At 45.5% G+C, this 21,060-nt stretch overlaps 1 protein-coding gene across 1 annotated transcript in view; it reads right to left on the reverse strand.

The window, feature by feature from the left end:
• The window catches only part of shank1 (SH3 and multiple ankyrin repeat domains 1), a 68,653-nt gene extending 47,912 nt beyond the window's left edge, over positions 1-20,741 (reverse strand). Inside the window, exon 1 of the mRNA XM_063018475.1 lies at positions 20,532-20,741. The gene's annotated coding sequence lies outside the window, so the exon portion shown is untranslated. The remainder of the gene's footprint in view (positions 1-20,531) is intronic.
• Positions 20,742-21,060: the final 319 nt, after the last annotated feature.

A 21,060-nucleotide genomic window follows, 5' to 3' on the forward strand; every position in this document is an offset into this window, starting at 1 on the left:
AAGTACTACTGCTGAACAAAGTACAAACTACTGCTGCTCATCAGCTTCTTATATACATATATAAATATATATATAAATACTGTATATAAATATATAACCGTGTACTACAGATTAGATTACACACACACACAGAGAGAGAGAAATGATGTTAAAAGGTAAGAAAGAGAAAGAGTTTATTAGTGTGAGAGAAGTGAGGGGATCCATGAGAAATGCAGACACAGTAAAACAAAATAGTTATTATAAAATATAGAAAAGCAAATGGAGAGAGGGAGTGAGAGCGAGGGAGTGTAAATAAGAGAAAAGAGGAGAGAGGGGAAAAAGAACAAATAATTTTTAAAAATTAGATTTAAAAGAGGGTAAAAATAGATCAAAATGGTACAAAGGAAAAAGAAAAAAGCACAAAGAGTCAGAAGAGAGATTCAGTGAGAGTGAGGGACAGAGAGATACAGACAGGAGAAGAAAAGGGGAAGGAAAAAGAAAAAAGGTTTTTAAAAAAAAAAGACAGAAAAAAGGAAAAGAAAGAAAAAAGAAACACAGAAGGGGAGGGAGGGAGGGAGGGAGGGAGGGAAGGAAGGAAGGAAGGAAGGAAGGAAGGAAGGAAGGAAGGAAGGAAGGAAAAAGAAAGAAAGAAATGAAAAAATGTAGAAAAGCCGAGGGAAAAAAGAAAAAAAAACATTTTGTAAAAATTGTATTTAGAAGAGGGTAATAGAAAAAGAAAAAGCACAAAGAAAAAAGAAAGAAAGAAAGAAAGAAAGAAAGAAAGAAAGAAAGAAAGAAAGAAGAAAAAGAAAAGAAAAAAGGAAAAAGAAAGAAAAGAAAGAAAGAATAAAAGAAAGAATAGGAAAAAAAGAAAAAAAAAGAAAAGAAAGAAAGAAAAAAATAAAAGAAAGAAAGAAAAAAGAAAAGAAAAGAAAAAAGAAAGAAAAGAAAGAAAGAATAAAAGAAAGAAAAAATATAAAAGAACAAAAGAAAAAAGAACAAAGAAAAGAACAATAAGAAACAGAAGGAAAAAGAAAGAAAGAATAAAAAGTAAAAGAAAAAAGAAAAAGAAAGAAAAGAAAGAAAGAATAGGAAAAAAAGAAAAAATTTAAAAGAAAGAAAAAAATAAAAGAAAGAAAGAAAAAAATAAAAGATAAAAGAAAGAAAAGAAAGAAAGAAAAAAAAAAGATAAAAGAAAGAAAAGAAAGAAAGAATAAAAGAAAAAATATATATAAAAGAACAAAAGAAAAAAGAACAAAGAAAAGAACAATAAGAAACAGAAGGAAAAAGAAAGAAAGAATAAAAGTGAAGGGAGAGGAGTGTAAATAAGAGAAAAGAAGAAGAGGAGGGAAAGCATTTACTAAAAATTGGATTTAAAAGAGGAGAAGAGAGAGGTACAGGATAAAAAAATAAATATATATAAAATAATAAAAGAAAGACAGAAAGCACTGTGACAGATTTAACAGTTTAAAAAAAGTTTGGACAGCACTTAGGACTCCGTTTACTGAAGTCTCGTGGAAACCTCAGTAGAGGCTGTGTGCACCTGACACGCCAAGGTTCGGCCATATTTGCCCCCCTGGTTGGCGCGGGTGGTGAGTTATCGGTCGGCGCTGCTCTCTCTCAGCAGTGTTATGTAGGACAGTGAGGATATAGGGAGATATTTTCAGTGTCTCTGTCCCCAGGACATTTCGCTGGGAAACTTCCAAGGAACAAACCGCCCCACTTTACAACCGCAAAACTGGAGCGTCCAATTTCACTCTGTGCTGCACACACACACACACACACACACACACAGCGGTGGCTAAAACCACAAGTGCATGTGAGCCTGCATGTGCCAGTTCACGTCATGATCCAGTCCCACCAGTAACGCTCTTCCACTTTTCTCCAGTACATCATAAATTATGCCAAGGGGCCTTGGAGGGGCAGTGGCAGCCTAGCAATTAAGGTACTGGACTAGTAATCAAAAGGTCACTGGTTCAAGCCCCACAGCTGCCAGATTGTCATTGTTGGGCCCTTGAGCAAGGCCCTTAACTGTGTATACTGTCACAGTACTGCAAGTCGCTTTCTATAAAAGCATCTTCTAAATGCTGAAAATGTAAATGTAAATGCGAATGTCAGGTAAATATAACCTCTTCTGACTCTTTCGGACTGGTACATGGCTCTCAGGATGTGATGAGACCCCGCCCCTGGCTGGTGAAAAGAAGTGGTCTGCGGTCTGCAGTCACAAGAGAGCGAGAGATAAGCTCTAATCTGACCCGACTGGATTGAGGGGGGGAAGGAATCTTAAAGAGAGGCAGAGCAGTTAGTGCCTGCAAATCTGTCCAATTACGTTTGAGTCGAGGTGGAGGGTTCTGAGTCTCTCCAACAAAAAAAAACCTCTAGCTGATTGTGTGTGTGTGTGTGTGTGTGTGTGTAGAGGAGAAACATTTAAGCTGATTACGGTTCTAACCCGAAGGCCTCGACATCTTCAGCTCCGGCTGCACCCAGACAGAATAACTCCGCTGTCAGGTAATGATGGACCTCCGACTCTGGAAATGGCTCGGAGCCAACTTCCACTCTGTTCTATTTCCTCCGGGGGGCGACGGTACGAGAAGATCTGCGGCGTATGTGAGCAGGAAAACGTTCCACGCTGGTGAATAAAGAGGTTACTGACGCCGCCGAGGGTGGAGAAACGTCCCCGGGCACGAGCGGCGGGATTTCATCCTGTTATCGACGACAGATAAAGATGTGAAGATGTGAGGGGGGAACCTGTAACGGGCGTGGATGATTTAACCCACTACAGATGCCAAACTGGGTCAGCGAGGAGCGAGGCGACGTTCCACCTTTAAGGACGGGAACATGAGAATGTGCGCTGGTATGAATGCAAGCGACATCATTCAAATATTTATTCAGGACCAATTAGACCATAAAATTTAACCAGCTCTGTTACCGGTCGGCTGGGCACCCCCTAGTGGGCACAATCAGCAGTGCAGACAGTGCAGCAGATAAAATCAGACACTAGTCTGCTGGGTGGGAAAGACGGGACTAAAAAAGCATGCAGGGTCTTCGACACCATGTAAGGACCCTGGTTAGTAGCCCGAAGCGCCTGTACAGAAGTGGAGGACCATGCCCATCTTTTCTTTAAACTTCTGTCAGTTAAAGAGACTCAAGGTTCGACAGAATTAACATTTACAAATGTCCCAACTTTCCCTGACATGTGGTTTGTACCTGTGAGAACTCCCTGTATCTATCCGTGCACGCCCTGATTATCAGGCTGGTTTGGCCACCGCTCCCTCTCGGATATTAGCCAACCGTGTCTGTGCAGATGCCCGACCGACTGTTAGCACCGCTGAGATTCAATACCTGGATTCCCAGAATTCAGCAGTAGTGCGCTAGCGTAGTTTATCTCCGAGTTACCCGAGCGCCCAAAATGACTGACTGATTTCCACATAAAAAGATCAGAAAAAGTGAAAGTAAGAAATTACAGAGCAGAGAAGATGAAAGTGCAGCCGAGAGAGAATTTATTTCAGGTAATTTAACCATAACCAGCATCGTTTCTTTGGTAATTATCTGGGAGCTTCAGCAGACGTTGGTGGGTGACACAGATGAGTTTTTCTGAGAGTTTTATGACCCATTAATCATTTTAAGACGACAGGAATTACAGCCGGAGCTGCTGGTGAAAGAAACTGTGTGTGGATGTGAGTTCCAGGTTACCTACCAGTCATGGGCTAGTTTTTTTGGGTTTTTTAAAAATATTTTTCTTTATGCATTTTCTACCTTTTTAGCGCGTCCAATTCCCCATTTGCGTCACGCTTCCTCTCCACCAATGCCGATCCCCGCTCTGATTGAGGAGAACGAAGCTAACCCACGCCCCCTCCGACATGTGGGCAGCAGCCGTATGCATCTTATCACCTACACTTTGACGAGTGCAGTGCAGCTCAGCGTTGTGTACGGAGAGACACACCCTGACAGCACTCCTTTCTCATCCCTGTGCAGGCGTCATCAATCAGCCAGCAGAGGTCGTAATTGCACCAGTCATGGGAGAGAGACCCCATCCGGCTTAGTCCCGCCCATATCTGAACAACAGGCCAGTCGTTGCTCATGTGGCCGCTCAGCCTTAGCCGGCAGGCAGAGCTGAGACTCGATATGATGTATTTAAGATCCCAGCTCCGGTTCCAGCGTGTGTTTTTACCCCTGCGCCACCTGAGCGGCCTATGGGCAAGTTTTTTAGAAGTTATTATTTCGTTAGAGTCAGACAGGCTGAATTGAGAAGGTGCAGGACGTTACAGTTCCTCCACACCAAGACTTGACCTCGCTTTGAGTTGGAACAAGAATGGGCCCTTCCCCAAATTGTTGCCATAAAGGTGGAAGCCTGCGATGTATTAATGCATCCATATGAATGATTTTATACAAGAAATGGACGTGGCTGAAACTCCTAAACTTAATAATAAGGGTGTGGACAGGTGTCCACTTACTTTTGGCCATGTAGTGAACAAAAACAAAACTTGAGATTCACAGATCATGATGATGTACATCTTTGGCATTTGTATTGTGTTATAAATATAATAATAATTATTATTATATTTATTATTATTATTATTATTATTACACTTAATTAATCATCACAACTTGGCGCACGAGTGTTGAGATCTCAAGCTCTTGAGGTTGAATCTCAGCTGTGCTATCAGCCGGCCGGTTGCCTACATAGACACACGATTGGCTGCGGGTCTGTACGGGGAGGGACGATGGCTGAACAGGGTTTCTTGTCGCTGGTGCAAGTGCAGCTTTACTTGCCAGTGGTTATCTCTCCATACGTGATACTGCACTCTATGAGACCCTGTCCCTGGCTGGTGAAAAGAAGCGGTCTGTGGCTGCAGTGACGAGAGAGAGAGAGAGAGAGAGATAAGCTCTAATCTGACCTGACTGGATTGGGAGGAAAAGGCCAGGAGCCTTGCTCAAGGGCCCAACAGTGGCAACTTGGTGGTAATGGGGCTTAAACCGGCAACCTTTGGATTATTAGTCTGTTGTAGGACAGTTGTAGCTTCTGAATTCTACAGCTGTGGACTCTTCTGCTTCTGGCTCTTCCGGCACCGTTTCCCTCCCTGGTGTTTACAAAATTGTTGGCGTCCGTGAGTCCGTGAGTTCCCTAAAAGCACTTTCTAAAATATAATTCTACTCATTCATAAAGCTTCCACGTTCACGAGAGCTAAAAATACACCAGCACGGCTTTGCTCCATTCTTGATGCACTCGGGCAGCCGAGTCAATCACAGCGGCTCGTTCAGAGTCGTGCGCTGCATGCCAAGCGGCACTTAAGAGCTCGGAACCTGCACGCGGGCCCACGCTGGTACAGCTATACACAATATACACTGATCAGCCATAACATTAAAACCACCTCCTGGTTTCTACACTCACTGTCCACTTACCATATAAAAGCACTTTGTAGTTCTACAATTACTGACTGTAGTCCATCTGTTTCTCTGCATGCTTTGTTAGCCCCCTTTCACCCTGTTCTTCAATGGTCAGGACCCCCACAGGACCACCACAGAGCAGGTATTATTTAGGTGGTGGATGATTCTCAGCACTGCAGTGACACTGACATGGTGGTGGTGTGTTAGTGTGTGTTGTGCTGGTATGAGTGGATCAGACACAGCAGCGCTGCTGGAGTTTTTAAATACCGTGTCCACTCACTGTCCACTCTATCAGACACTCCTACCTAGTCGGCCCACCTTGTAGATGTAAAGTCAGAGACGATCGCTCATCTATTGCTGCTGTTTGAGTCGGTCATCTTCTAGACCTTCATCAGTGGTCACGGGACGCTGCCCACGGGGCGCTGTTGACTGGATATTTTTTTGGTTGGTGGACGATTCTCAGTCCAGCAGTGACAGTGAGGTGTTTAAAAACTCCAGCAGCGCTGCTGTGTCTGATCCACTCATACCAGCACAACACACACTAACACACCACCACCATGTCAGTGTCACTGCAGTGCTGAGAATCATCCACCACCTAAATAATACCTGCTCTGTGGTGGTCCTGTGGGGGTCCTGACCATTAAAGAACAGCATGAAAGGGGGCTAACAAAGCATGTAGAGAAACAGATGAACTACAGTCAGTAATTGTAGAACTACACCATGCTTCTTTATGGTAAGTGGAGCTGATAACATGGACAGAGAGTGTAGAAACAAGGAGAGACCCTGATGGTTTATGAGGAGGGGACCCAGCGCCCCCTGCCTGCAGTACTGTTACATGTGCAGCGCATGATGGACTGAATTAACTCGTAGAAACTCATTTTAAAATAACTCAACCCCGTCCAGCGTGGTGTGTAAATCACAGACGTATAGACAGAGAATCCACACACATCTATACACGACGTTCTAAACGTTATTGTACATCTGCAGGTTCCTCCGGAGCTCTGAGGTGTAGAACCTCCCTCACGCTGCAGAACACGCCGCGCTCCGGTCGATAAGGGCACAGAATCGCTAACGCTGGGTTAAAACCGCGAGCGGGACCGGCCGGCTCCCTTAAAACAACATCGGCTTCTAAAAATAGCTGCACTTTGATGATGCAGCGGGGAATGCTGGGAGATTTCTTGCCCTCCTCTCAGCAGCTCTCTCAGCAGCTCTCTCAGCGACGCAATTACGGGAAATATACTGGCACAATGGGTGAGAGAGAGGGAGAGAGAGAGTGCAAGAAAGAGACTGTGTGAGAGCGAGTGTGAGAGAAAGAATGCAAGAGAGAAAGAGCAATGCAAATGAGAATGCAAGAGAGAGAGTCCAAGTAAGTGTGCAAGAGCTAATGCAAGAGAGAGAGAGAGTGCAAGTGAAAGTGCTCGAGATAGAATGCAAGAGAGAGTGAAAAAGAGAGACAGAGCAAATGAGAGAGTATGCAGAAAAGAGAATGCAAGAGAGAGAGTGTGCACGTGGGAATGAATCAGAATCAGAATCAGAATCGGGCTTTATTGGCCAAGTATGCTCACACATACAAGGAATTTGTTTTTGGTTACACAGATGCTTGCAGTGCACGAAAAATACAATACAGACAATCTTATTCACACAGCTCACTCTCTTTTGCACTCCCTCATTTGCACTCTCTCTCTTGCACTCTCTCTCTCTCATTTGCACTCTCTCATTTCCACTCTGCATTCTGTATTGCACTTTTTTTCTTGCACTGTCTCATTTGCACTCTCTCATTTCCACTCTCTCACTTGCATTTCCTCTTGCACTCTGCATTCTAATTTGCACTCTTTTACCTGCACTATCTCTCTTGCATTCTCACTTGCTCTTTCTCATTTGCACTCTGAGAATGCAAGAGAGAGTGCAGATTAAAGAGTGCAAAAGAGATAGTTCAAGACAGTGTGCAAGAGAAAGAGTGCAAGTGATAATGCAAGAGAGAGAAAGTGGAAGTAAGAGTGTGCAAAAGGAAATGCAAGAGAAAGAGTGCAAATGAGAAAGAGCAAGTGAGAATGCAAGAGAGATAGTGCAGGTAAAAGAGTGCAAATTAGAATGCAGAGTGCAAGAGGAAATGCAAGTGAGAGAGTGGAAATGAGAGAGTGCAAATGAGACTGCAAGAGAAAAAGTGCAATACAGAATGCAGAGAGTGGAAATGAGAGAGTGCAAATGAGAGAGAGAGAGTGCAAGAGAGAGAGTGCAAATGAGGGAGTGCAAAAGAGAGTGTGCAAGAGGGAATGCAGGAGAAAGAGTGCAAGTAAGAGTGTGCAAATGAGAGAGTGCAAGAGAGAAAGAGAGCCTTCAAGAGTGTGCAGGAGGGAATGCAAAAGAGAGAGTGCAAAAGACAGAGAATGCAAGATAGAGAATGCAAGAAAGAGAGAGTGCAAATATGAGCAATATTGAGAGAGAGAGAGAGAGAGAGAGAGAGAGAGAGAGAGAGAGAGAGAGAGAGAGAGAGAGAGAGAGAGTGTAAGCGAGAGAGGAAAAACACAGTGTTTTCTCCAGGGATTTACAGAAGTCATCGGGTTCTGTTCGAGTATGAGTGTGTACACACACACACACACACACACACACACATTCTCTCTCTCTCTCTCTCTCACACACACACACACACACTCACACACACCACTGCTGTGTACAGTATGTCGCAGCCCCAGCACTCTCAGTGTTTGAGCTCCCAGTGCCAGACCAGTCTGCACCACTGGGCTCACACACTGGCACACGGGCGGCGCTGGCACTCATTCAGCAAACCAGTACAAATCAAGTCCTGTCCAACTGGTTTCAGAGCCAAACCAGTAAACTCACTCAGACGTGGGATTTTCCTAATGCACACCAAAAAAAAAAAAAAACACATCAGATACTGCAAGGTCAAAAGTATGTGGACACCAGACCATGAGCCAGTCAGCAGCTCTGTTTAATAAACTGTGTGATAAATACGTAAGATCAGGGGCAATCAGGAGCGGGGGCACTTACTTTTTCCCCCAGTGTGAGTGCGAGAGAGAGAGAGCGAGAGAGAGAGAGAGAGAGAAAGAGAAAGAGAGAGAACGGTGCTGAAGTAGGCCAGAGCGCAGGGGATGAGATCCGTCCCAGATCAGCCGTTTACCTCCAGCGGAATGAGGGAGCGTTAAAGGAAAAGCCAAACTGAAGGAAATCAGAAGCGTGGCCGCGGCGCGAGAGCGTAAATGAGAGAACTAAATCCTGAAAACGCAGATCGTTCCCCACAGACCCACAACAGCAAATATAAGAGGAAAGAAACACGATTCTGACGCGGTCCGGCGGCCGGCCGAGCAGAACCCGGGGCGAGAGACACAGACGGAGAGTGAGAGAAGCTCGGGGAGAGAAAGTAATGAAAGAGAACGATACGAGCGGCTGCATTAGCGCGCGGGAGCAGCGCTACGATTTAAGAGGGTGCGTCGTTATTGCTATCGATCCCGTCTGTGTCGTTAACGCGCCCCATTTCTACCGAAATCTTATTAAGAGCTCCAGATAAAACACGACAGCCTGGAGACGCTCGGCGTGGATCCGCGTTCAGACTCGATTAGCTCAACTAGCTCGCTACCTGCTCTCGCGTTATATCCTACAGCAGGCCCTAGCCATGAACTCAACGGGGGGCAAAATCTACCAGGGGGTGGGGGAAAGGGGGGGGGGAGTCCTGCCATTCCAAAACATTTCTGCATTTTGAGTGTATTTGAGTATTAGGGGGGTATTTTGGGGGGTGTTTTGAGCGTATCCGAATATTGAAAGGGGTATTTGAAAGGAGAATGTTTGAATATTGGGGGGCATTTTGAGTGTATCTGAATATTGGGGGGCATTTTGAGGGGCAATTTGAGTGTGTCTAAATATTGGGGGGGGGTTTGAGTGTATATGAATACTAGGGGCATTTTGCGTGTATTTGAATATTAGGGGGCATTTTGGGTGTATCTGAATATTGGGGGGGCATTTTGGGTGTATATGAATATTGGGGGGGCATTTTGGGTGTATATGAATATTGGGGGGCATTTTGAGTGTTTATGAATACTGAGGGGGCATTTTGAGTGTATCTAAATAACGGGGGGTGTTTTGAGTATATTTGAATACTGGGAGGTGGCATTTTGGTTTTGGGTGTATCAAAATATTGGGGGGCATTTTGGGTGTATCTGAATATTGGGGGGGGGGCATTTTGAGCATATTTGAATATTTGGAGGGGGTGCATGTGTTGAAGCTTGATGATTACGACCTTGATGCTGTAGTCCCTCATTTATTTACCCTACAAACATTTAAATGGGGGTAGAAAGCAAAGGGAAAGTGTGTGTGTGTGTGTGTGTGCGTATTCTGGTCATTAATTTGGGCAGCAGTTAAGCTACTGGACTAAAAGGCTGCTGGTTTAAGCCTCACCACCTAGATACCTCTGTTGGACCCTTGAGCAAAGCTCTTAACCCTCTCTGTAATTGGTCACAATTCTAATTCACTTTGAATAGTTGGCGGAAATGTAAACGATCCAGTGAATAAACTACATCCCCACGGACAAAATAAATAAATGAACTCTGTGACGTCTTGTTCTCTTGATGAAGTCCCCTCACTGGCGCGTGACCAAGGTCTCAGGTGGTATTCAGCTCACACTCAGTCCTGAACAATCACGTCGATACACGGCGGCGGGAGTCCATCAGCTCGCTAACCGCCATTGATCCAACATCAGGCTTCCACTTTTATCTTCTTCTCCGGGAGTTTTGTAATCGGTGCCGTCCCAAATCCCAAGACACGAATCGGCGCCCGTCTGTCCTGTGACGGCGGGTTTAAAGGGTCGCGGCGGCTCTTTATGGTGATGCACTGACGGGAAGGACGTCCTTGTGGTCACGCAGCACGATGGCGGGGTAATAAGGTCTCACGCTGGTGCCTCCACACGCCTGGTTTAGAATCGTGTGGAACAGAAGACGGAACAGCAGCTACATCCACACAGTCAGGTCCAGAATTAAACGCATCGCTAATAAAGACTAATTAAGATGTTTAAAAAAATGACCAGGTTGGTAAAGAACATCCTTTATTGGGCTGTTCACATTAAGGAGGATAGTTAGAGACGCAAAAATCCCAGTCGCATAGATTCCAAATCTACAACTAGACACCAGCTTTAAAGCTCAGAGGTTTTGGGATCTGTCGTGTTTCGGGTCTGCTGTGAGCATGGCATGATGGGTCAGATTTTCCCTGAATAAACAAACTTTAATTAAAGGTGTAGATTTTGTAGATTTTGCTTTACGTTTATTAGTTCTGAAAACAAGCTAAGCTAATTAACCGCGGTAACCTCCAGCCCTAATCTTTTAGATTGTTTTAGGAGTTTGTCTGGCACGTCTGTCGATCTGGATGGCGATAATACGTTTAGCTAATGTGGTCGTACTTCACTGGTGAGCGCGGCCGGAGGCGAAGAGCGGCGCTTCTCTATCAGAGACAAATCGTCTCGCCTCGACCGGGGTGTGTTATTATTCAGCTTCGGCTCCTGCGGTAGTCTACTTCACTTACTTCTTGTATGTGTTATAAGGCCAAAAGTATTTGGACGCCTGACTGTGAGCAAACAACAACCAGGAGAAAATGCATAAACAAAATATATACGTATATATATTTTTTTAAAAAGAGAACGAGTGGATGTTTGAAAATCAATGAAACAGAAACCGTCTCCACCCTGGTACTGTTCTGCTCTTGTGTTTTATTATTTTTTCTTATTTTAGCACAGCCGCTGTGTGCGATCTGATTATCGGCTCCATCGGCCTTCTGCAGATCTGTGGGTTTGTGAATTTGCTGGACTTCAATATTTTGACAGGATTGTTGTTTCCTGACAGCTGAAAACCAGGTGAGAGTTTGTGTTTGTGTTCTGCCTGTCATCTGTAATTTAACTCAGAAAGCTCAGTGACCCTCAGTGTCAGATACTGTACACACAATCTGTGTGAAAAAACAAGAAATGTTTAACATATATATACACCGATCAGGCATAACATTATGACCACTGAGAGGTGAAGTGAATAACACTGATTATCTCTTCATCACGGCACCTGTTGGGGGGGGGGGGGTATATTAGGCAGCAAGTGGGCATTTGATCCTCAAAGTTGATGTTAGAAGCAGGAAAAATGGGCGAGTTTGACGAGGGCCAAATTGTGATGGCTAGGCGACTGGGTCAGAGCATCTCCAAACCTGCAGCTCTTGTGGGGTGTTCCTGGTCTGCAGTGGTCAGTATCTATCAAAAGTGGTAAACCAAAGACAGGGTCATGGCTCGGCCAAGGCTCATTGATGCCTGTGGGGAGCGAAGGCTGGCCCATCCAACAAACTGCTGAAGAAGTTCATGCTGGTTCTGATAGAAAGGTGTCAGAATACACAGGGCATCAGAGTTTGTTGCGTATGGGGCTGAATAGCCACAGACCAGTCAGGGTGCCCATGCTGACCCCTGTCCACCACCGAAAGCACCAACAATGGGCACGTGAGCGTCAGAACTGAACCACAGAGCTGATGAACTTTGTTTTCATTTACATCACATGGAGGGCCGGGTGCGTGTGCGTCGCTTACCTGGGGAACACACGGCACCAGGATGCACTATGGGAAGAAGGCGAGCCGGCGGAGGCAGTGTGATGCCTTGGGCGACGTTCTGCTGGGAAACCTCGGGTCCTGCCATCCATGTGGGTGTTACTTTGACACGTAGCACCTACCTAAGCACTGTTGCAGACCATGTTCACCCTTACATGGCTGTGGCCTCTTTCAGCAGGATGATGCGCCCTGACACAAAGCAGAAATGCTTCCAGATTCCCCAGATCTCAATCCAATCGAGCATCTGTGGGATGCGCTGGACAAACAAGTCTGATCCGTGGAGGTCCCACCTCACAACTTACAGAAGTTAAAGGATCTGCTGCTGACATCTTGGTGCCAGATACCACAGCACACCCTTAGGGGTATAGTGGAGTCCACGCATCGACGGGTCAGGGCTGTTTTGGCAGCAAAAGGGGGACCAACACAATATTAGGAAGGTGGTCATTATGTTATGGCTGATCAGTGTAAATATATATATATAACTGAGACTGACAGGTACAGAAGCCACACCCCCTTCACTGAGACTGACAGGTACCCACACTCCACCTTCATTAATGACATTCTCAGTTCACTATGATGATATGATCTCTTATTTAGGTAATTAAGGCAGCCTGTTAGGATGAAGTGCTTCTTTGTTGTGCGATATTAAACCAAAACCAGACAGCCGAGCAGAATCTGTTCTTCATCGAAGCTGCTCAGGGCTACACTTCTGCTGGTGCGCTCGGCTCAGAGGATTTAATAAAGCCGAGAGGATTTTCTCCGTTCACACTTTCACTGTGAGAGCATGAAAGTAGCTTCTGAAGTACAAAGAGCCGCAGGACCGCGCAGTGGCTGCACACACGTCAGTTATTAAGGCGTTTTACCCGACCGTTGAGATCCACGATGAACCCTTACGTTTGCACATTCTGGATTTAGTGCAGAGTAGCAGAACTGAATCCCGTGTGATGCTGAATCCTGCATGATTTATGCATGGTTTTTTTTGGGTTCAATAATTGTTGCCATAGAAACAAACTTCCTACTCTGGATAGATTTACACGGTAAAAGCAGCGTAACAAAATATTTGTGTGTAACCTGACAGACACACTCGAGAGAAAAAGAGACAATTTAATTTACACATAAGAAAACGATGAATGAGGGAGATCCACTCAGATTTCCTCTGTTGTCATAAAGCCTTATAGTCAAGGGCAGCGATAGCTCAGGGGTTAAGGTACAAGAAGGTAAGTAATCAGAAGGTTGTCGCCCTTGTTGGGCCCTTGAGCAAGGCCCTCAACCCTCAATTGCTTGCAATGTACACTGTCTTAATTGTAAGTCGACTTGGATAATGGTGTCTGCTAAATGCAGAAAATGTTTATCTGTATCGTCTCAAAGCAGCTTTACAAAATCCGGGACCGACAGACCAAAAACCCATGGCTTTCTTTGTGCTGGAGCCTATCCCAGCTTTTCAATGGGCGCAAGGCACACAGTAACACCCTGGATGGGGCACCAGTCCATTGCAGGACAGACACACACACACACACACACATTCACTTACAGGGCAATTCAGTGTCTCCATTTAACCTGGCTGAATGTTTTTGAACTGTGGGAGGAAACCCCCACACACACGGGGAGAACATACAAACTACACACACAAGAAGGACCCGGGCCGCTCCACCTGGGGATTGAACCCAGGACCTTCTCGCTGTGAGGCGACAGTGCTACCCACCGAGCCACCATGTCGCCCTCTTCTTAGAATAAATAGATTATAAATCTTTGGAGCAGCTGAAAGAAAAAAGGAAGATGCATGTGTGGAGCGATGGCTAGCCCGTGTGGTCTGAGCCTGCTGAAGAAGAGATGCTGTGGCACAAATTGTTAAAAATGTTTATGCTACGAGGGTCTTCAAAGTTTCTGCACCTTTTTTAACTCTATTTATTCAGAGTTTCTCCAACTCCATCGCTTTTCTACATCGTCGCCTTCCAATGCATTTTTCCAGCGTCGTACCGACTTTTTAGAGCCGTCAGTAAAACATGTTTCTGGTTGAGCTCGTAGCCACTGATGCGCCACATGCTCACATCATCATCACATGAAAATCTTCTTCCCCCTAAAGCTTCTCTAATCGTCCAAAAAGGTGGAAATCAGATGGAGATCAATCCAGACTATAAGCGTCTCTCAGTCTCTCAGACACGACCGATTACTCCTCCTCCTACTACACCCTCACCGCTTATAACCACAATGTAAAAGTAAGATCCCTTGTATATATGATAAAAAATTCAATAGCCTGCGTAGCTGCAGATTGGTCAGATTGCCCATGCTGACCCCTGACCACCACCAGATGTGCCTACTATGGGCACTCGAGCATCAGACATGGACCAGAACAGAAGAAGGTATCCTGGTCGGAGGAATCATGTGGACAGCCGGGTGTGTGACAACAGGATGCACTATGGTACAAATGCCAGCCGATGGTGGAATTAGATGTTCCACCAACCTAAGCATCGCAGACCAATTACACCCCTTCATGGCAGCGTTATTCCCCTTATGGCAGTGGCCTATTTACCCCCAGGATGATGCCCCTACAGCTGCAAAAATGGTTCAGGAATGATTTGAGGAGCCTGATTTAAGTTCAAGGTGTTGACCTGGCCTCCAAAGTTCCTAGATTTTACAGAACTCGTTGTTCTGGTCTTTGACTGGTCAGCTGATGGACGCGTGTGGTCGTTGGAAAAGTAAGTTTCCCAATACCAGAAATACACGATGACGTTACCCTGGTGTCTATTGGCAAAACCGTGGTACCGTTTGAGTCTAAAGGAAGGTAAAAGGAGGCCGTCTGAACCCCGAGAGCAAGAACGCCACCGTTCTGCTTCTGTGTTTTATTATTTTCTAATTTAGGCACACCGCCGCTGTGTGCACGTTTGATTATCCGCTTCATCATCAGCTCCCAAATCGCCCATTAAAACCCGAAGTACGTGCGAGTGTACGAGACATACGAGAGCGGGTGTGAAGGAGCTCGGTGGTTCTCTGGTCAGAACAGTTTTGCCAGGGCAATGAGTCCTGATCCCAGCGCACCGAGCAGGACTGGATTTATCTGTTGATAAAATCAGATAAGCAGGAGAAAAATAAACAGGCTGATTTGTTCCCGGCCGTGACGCCCCTCTCCGGCGTCTCTCTGACAGAACACGCTCGTGTATAATTACAGCGGCTGGCGCGGTGACCTGCAGCGCCCGTTCTGTGGGCCGAGTTCTGAATGCAGCCGATGTTTTCCAGCAGATACAAAAGACTTCGCTGAATAGACCGGGGTGTTAATGACAGGGAACGCTGCCACCCCGAACCGACACACGCCCGCGACTCCGAATGGACCGATTTACCTGATGTGGGAACTGTGCCGCCCACGTCCAAGCCGAGAGGACACACTTCTTTTTACAGGCTGTAGGGGGTGTGAGGCTGCGTTTACACTCACGGCTCTATAAAACCTGCTTTATTCTTATTTTAATTCTGATTTAATGCTCCTGATTTTAGATTTTTACTTAAAATAAAAAATAAATAAAGAATGGAACCCTTTATGCTAAAGAACGCTATATTGACATGTCCTAATAATTCTGGTGTTTCAGCCACACCCAGCGCTTACAGATGAAATTCTCACTCACTCACTTTCTTAACCTCTTATCCAATCAGGATCGCAGGGGGGTGATGGAGCCTATTCCAGCTTTTTAATGGGCACAAGGCACATAGTAACACCCTGGATGGGGTGCCAGTCCACCGCAGGGCAGACTTTCACCTACAGGGCAATTCAGTGTCTCCAATTAACCTGACTGCACGTTTTTGGACTGTGGGAGGAAACCGGAAACGCGGACACGGGGAGAACATGTAAACTCCGCACAGAAAGGACCCGGGCCACCCCGCCTGGGGATCAAACCCAGGACCTTCTTGCTGTGAGGCGACAGTGCTACCCACCGAGCCACCCCCTACAGATGAAATTCATTTTTAGCAACTGCAGTGACACTGACATGGTGGTGGTGTGTTAGTGTGTGTTGTGCTGGTATGAGTGGATCAGACACAGCAGCATTGCTGGAGTTTTTAAACACCTCACTGTCACTGCTGGACTGAGAATCGTCCACCAACCAAAAACATCCAGCCAACAGAGCCCCGTGGGCAGCGTCCTGTGACCACTGATGAAGGTCTAGAAGATGACCGACTCAAACAGCAGCAATAGATGAGCGATCGTCTATGACTTTACATCTACAAGGTGGACCAACTAGGTAGGAGTGTCTAATATTGTGGACAGTGAGTGGACACGGTATTTAAAAACTCCAGCAGCGCTGCTGTGTCTGATCCACTCATACCAGCACAACACACACTAACACACCACCACCATGTCAGTGTGGTGCTCGGTGGTGTTCCTGTGGGGGTCCTGACCATTGAAGAACAGGGTGAAAGGGGGCTAACAAAGCATGTAGAGAAACAGATGGACTACAGTCAGTAATTGTAGAACTACAAAGTGCTTCTATATGGTAAGTGGAGCTGATAACATGGACAGTGAGAGTAGAAACAAGGAGGTGGTTTTAATGTTACCGACTTATCTTCGAGAGCTCTTACACCCTTACATTCCCTCTCGCTCTTTAAGGTCCTCCAGTGGTGGTTTCTCTCCACACCTCTCTCTAAACTCTCCTCAATGGGTGGCAGATCTTTCAGCGCTGTAGCTCCTAAGCTCTGGAACTCTCCGTGTCAATCCCTGTGAGATCGCTCTACTGTCTCTTCTTCTAAGTCTCTTTTCAAACAGTAGTTCTGTTCTTTCTCTCCTGTTAAGCGACCTTGAGAATGTGAAAGACGCTTTATAAATAAAACTTATTATTATTCTTCTGATTATTATGATAATCGCCCACGGTTTGGAATAGGCTGACAAATCTCATGGTGTGGTGCCAGTATGTGGTATTTATTTATTTATTTAGTTCTACCACAACATAGCAGCCAGGCTTGCTGGTAGATTTAAAGTGAAAGAAACAGCGATCGAGCTGCTAACGACCAGCTGGGCACCTATTCGGGCGCTGTTCGCTAGAGCGAGTGAAGGAGGGCTGAAGGGATTCCTCATGACTGCTGCAATTACGAATTAATATCTGAAAAAATATGGCAAACCTATAAACTGCCAGGTTTTAGGGACGTGGGAATGAACCAGAGTACCCAGGGGCATGAAGGAACAGAGAAAAATGCAAACACAGTGTAAGTGGAGGCAAGAAGTCACATTTGCTAATAAGAACCGGTTGTTAAACTGATTGTACAGGACATTGAAGCATAACTGATTAATAAGCCTGGTTTAAACATCAGGTTTTTATTTTATTAACTTATTAGGACTAATCAAAGAGCCTGTGAACTCTTCCTGAAGGGTAGGAAGAGGAAAACGAGCCTCTAACCTAACACCCTGTGTATGAAATGCTTCCTATTAAACCTCCGTCAAGCCAAATAGTCGGAACTATGCGTGACTTCTGGTCTGAATACAAACGTTACCCGTCACATCGAGCTCTCCTAAACGGCAGATCATTTAATCTCGATTCTGTGAGACTCTGGAGAAAAGCCGCTCGAAACTGGGTCATAAAGCAACCTGGCAACTATTCCGAGCCTCCTCTTAAAAAGGGCACTTCATGTCGAGGGCGGTTAGTTATCGCTTCATCCATACGCTCAGGACAGCGGGGAGAAATCGCGGCTCTTCAATCGGGGATGTAACTGGTAAACCTTCACCAGAAGGCATTTCCAGTCACTATAATGATGAACCATAACTAGTGCTCTATTAAAAGCTCATCAGTCCCAGTGAGGAAGGTGTTTCTTGGCCTGTTTATCCCAGTAAAGTACTTTCAACCCCAGTGCCAGTCAGTACACTGAAGCGTGTGCAGTTCCTAGCAGTCTTAATAAAAAAGCAATAACCACTTGTGCTTCTTATACCCTAGTAAAAAAGGAAGGTCCATTTACCCTTCAGTCTTTATAAAGATTGTGTGGGCTCTGTGCCTGACAGCCACATTTAATTAGACATGCCTGCTTTACCCATCAGTCCCAGAAAAGTAGGTGTGGGCTTTATCACTGACAGTAATATTAAACTAGGCACCTCTGTTGATAAAGATGAAGATGTGGGCTGTATGCCTGAGAGTCAGAGTAAAGGAAGTTGTGCCCGCTTTACCCATTATTTCCAATGGCACAGTCACAGTAAAATAGATATGCCAGCTTATCCATCAGTTCCAATAAAGATGTGGGTTGTATGCCTGACAGTCATAGGAAAAGATGTTACCCATCAGTCCCAAAAAGAAGATGTGGACTGTATGCCTGAGAGTCACATTTAAGTAGACATGCCTGCTTTACCCATTAGAACCAAAAAGAAGGTGTGGACTGTATGCCTGACAGTCACATTTAAGTATGCATGCCTACTTCCCACATCAGTCCCAATGAAGAATATGTGGTTGTGGGTTAAATGCCTGACAGTCACAGTAAATTACGCATGCCTGCTTTTGCATCAGTCCCAATGTTGTACGCCTGACAGCCACAGTAAAAGACGTTGTGCCGACTCCACCCATCAGTCCCAAGAAAGAATATGTAGACTGTATGCCTGACAGTCACAGTAAACTAGACATGCCCGCTTTACTCATCAGTCTCAAAAAGAAGGTGTGGACTGTATACCTGACAGTCACATTTAAGTAGACATGCCTGCTTTACCCATCAGTCCCAATGAAGATGATATGGGCTGTATCAGCCTGACAATCCAAACTAAAGGAGGTGCGTCTGCTGTACCTTCAGGTCCAGTGATGATGGTGTGGGCTGTAATCCTCAGTCCTAGTGCAAGAGGTTTGGTTTTCACTGCTTAAAGCACTTTTTCAGTTTGCATACTGAATCACATTACACTGCAGGAGACCAAGATAATCAGATCTGTCAAACGTGTACAAACTGACTGCGTGACTGCAAATCAGATGGCCTGAAGAACACAAACAGTTCCAGGAAAACTGAAAATACTTAAACTTCAGAGAAAGATCCTCATGGATTCGTGCGTGTGTGTGTTTGGGTCATTCAGGAATTAGAGTTTTGTGAAGTTGAAGGTCAGCTGCTATCAGGAGATCTACTATCGAGCCCTAGAGCGGCTTAATTATACGCTTGGATTGGATTAGGCCTCCTTGAAAGTCAGGTCAGATCAACGTGTCTACCAAAACGATAATGCTACTGTGTCTAGATACAGAAACCTTCTCCCTCAAATCAAACAATCCAAACAGTTTGTTCAGATAAACGTGTAACGAGATCCTCCAGCTCTGTTGTCCACTGGGGCTTTAAGTTAGTACACTAATTGTGACAGGTCATGTCCAAGGTACAACCAAGACCATTCATTTATATTTGGTCGGATGGAAGATGTAACATATCATAAAATAAATAACTGGAAATTATGGAAACCTTTTATTTGTACTTTGTTCTATGAGGAACAAATTGTACCTGCATTGTATTTCTTCCTGAGTGTGTGGGTTGAAGACCAGAGCATCGTGAGTTTAAATGCTTAAACTGGTATGCAGGGCAGTGATAGCTCAGCAGTTAAGGTACCAGACTAATAATTACAAGTGTCACAAATGTAAATACCGCTAGAAATAAATATTAGTAGTTGTATTTGTGGTTAAGGAACATCGTCTGTACCCTCAGCCCCACTGAACAGCTTTGAAATGAACTGGAACATCAATCGAGGCTTTTCTGACCCACATTTTCTGCTGGCACAAATTCCCATACACAGACATCCTTCAAAGTCTTGTGAGAAGCCGCTCAGAAAAGTTTGCTCTTAAAATGGGACGTCCGACAAGCTCGCAGTCAGACGGCCATATAGTGTATATTAAACAAGAACAAAACAAAACAAAAAGCTGCTGAATGTAGCCTGGTGGCAGCCGGTGCCTTTGGCGTGCCCTACTTAGATCAGGATCTTGCCAAGCAGTCTTGCCAGGTCCTATTACTTCTTGACCCTTAAACAAGCGCTTTATTTAACTCCTAATCAGGTCACTTGTAATAATGGGAGTTAGAATTAAAAAAGAGGAAATGAAGTATGCATTCTGATGCACTACAAAGATGTTATGTGTATTTAAAATGACTCTTAGATCAAAGGGAAGGATGAAAAATGCATAACTTGCATTACACAAATGCTTGGAAGAAGCGAGTGGAAGAATGAGAGTACATGAAAACATCAAGGGAGCAAAAACCGTTGTGAAAAGACAGACTGGCGTTTATCTGAGTTTCATGCTGGTAGAACTCGGTGGGTGTCGATGAGCGGGTCTACATGCATGCCAGCGTTTGCGAGTGGGTGTGTTACCAGGAGTGACAGAAACCTGCACATCATCGAGCTATCGGAGCTCAGCACATCATCTTTATATCCACCATCACTGGACGTTCTCTCACGCTCACGTTACTCCACGACGTCGTGAACGGTTGGGCGAGGGTCCGCTCCTCCACCCATGCGCTTCGGGTACATCTGATATGTACACGTGTACCCCGGCTCTGCAGGACCTGCACACCTTTGCAAGAACTTGGACTCTAAGTGCAGATTCTGGCGCCTCCGTTCAACCTGCTGTCCACGCATCTCTGACACACATTGAGAGAAAGCCGAGCTTACTTACTGTCTTCCCGAGCTCGTCTCCGTGTGCAGGACCGTCCGATCGATGCAAAAAAATCCAGCCGACGTTAAAGCGAGGGAGGAGGCGGGGAAATAAAAACAGACCAAATAAAAATCGATGAAAAGAAATGGGGGCAGTGGCAGAGCTCTGGATATCACATCGTAGAGCAGAGATACCCCACAGAGCGAGAGCAATGCATGGATCCGGGTATCCTCAGCGTTCCAGCGGACTGGAAGCACTATAGTAACACTTCTGACAATCTGACTCTCTTTCTTGCCCTCCCTTCCTCTCGCTATCGTTCAAACAGCCCTGATCTCTCGCTTTCTTTCAGCTGGTTGGTCGCTCTCTCTCTCTCTCTCTCGCTTCGGTTGCACCCTCTCCCCTACCCTCCCCCCGCTCGCTAGTTCGCTTGCTCTCGCTCGTCCCTCATTCCTCCTCGTTCCTCCTCCTCGCATCCACCCTGCATCCCTCCCTCCGTCGTTCTCTCTGGTTCTGAAGTTTGACGACTTGAGTTTCAGGCTTCGGGCGGGAA

This window comes from Trichomycterus rosablanca, chromosome 22 (assembly GCF_030014385.1).
Source record: "Trichomycterus rosablanca isolate fTriRos1 chromosome 22, fTriRos1.hap1, whole genome shotgun sequence".
Lineage (NCBI taxonomy): Eukaryota > Metazoa > Chordata > Actinopteri > Siluriformes > Trichomycteridae > Trichomycterus > Trichomycterus rosablanca.